Consider the following 1,083-nt stretch of genomic DNA (forward strand, 5'->3'; position numbering starts at 1 on the left):
TGGCTACAGAGGCGTTGTTTTCCTTCTTGTATTCAAACAGCATTACATGCCGAATGTGTGTCTCGTCGTGCCATCACTATAAAAGTATACTAAACTTTACACATTATATAGGCTACACTGATGTGACGGCAGTTCGTTTAACTATTATATGTGATGTACGATTTTTTTTTTTGGGGGGGGGGGGTTAATGAAAGTGTTCGAAAACACGACGATAAATTCTTGACGACCTAATATTTTGATACAAAGATTTCTTAAGAATGTGATCATAGTGCTTCGTTCTAGCTATTCTGGTGTTATTTAGAAAATTAATAAAATGTTGTAAAAGAAAGGAAAAAATTTATATGGGAAATTAACAAACAAGCAGATACGCAACAAAATGGTGTCAGAGAGTGAGACGGGAAAAAAAAGAAAAAAAGAAGAAGATGGAAACGAGAAATTAACAAACGAACAGAGACGTAACAAATTGATGTCAGAAGTGGGACTAAAAAAAGAAAAAGAAGATGGAAACGAGAAGTGGCAAATCAAACTACAGCTTAACAGATTTGATGGCAGCAATACAAGAACAGCAAAATAAACAAGAAGAACGAGAAAAGAAACAAGAAGAGATGTTACAGCAGTTGTTGGAGGAAAAAGAAAAGAAACAAGAAAAACGAGAAAATAAACAAGAAGAGAGATTACAGGAGTTGTTAGAGGAAAAAGAAAAGAAACAAGAAGAGAGACTACAGCAGTGGTTGGAGGAGAAAGAGAAAAAAAACAAGCACAATGGCTACAGCAGTGGTTGGAGGAGAAAGAAAATAAACAAGAAGAGAGACTACAGCAGTGGCAGGAAAACCAGCACCAGTGGCAACTGGAACAAGAAATGAAACAAGAAGAACGAGAAAAGAAACAGGAAGAAAGACTCCAACAGTTGAGAGAAAGTCAGCACTCACAAATGGAAAAATTAGTAAATTTCAAAGCGAATTAAATGCATTATAGGACGATTTACTGTCTTTTACACAAGGAGGATATATTAGCCATGGACCTATTCAACCTCAAACAACGGGAAGCCTATTCCAGACCCCGCAGCTAAACCCAAATGCAGAC

Source organism: Limulus polyphemus, unplaced genomic scaffold, assembly GCF_000517525.1.
Source record: "Limulus polyphemus unplaced genomic scaffold, Limulus_polyphemus-2.1.2 Scaffold1999, whole genome shotgun sequence".
Lineage (NCBI taxonomy): Eukaryota > Metazoa > Arthropoda > Merostomata > Xiphosura > Limulidae > Limulus > Limulus polyphemus.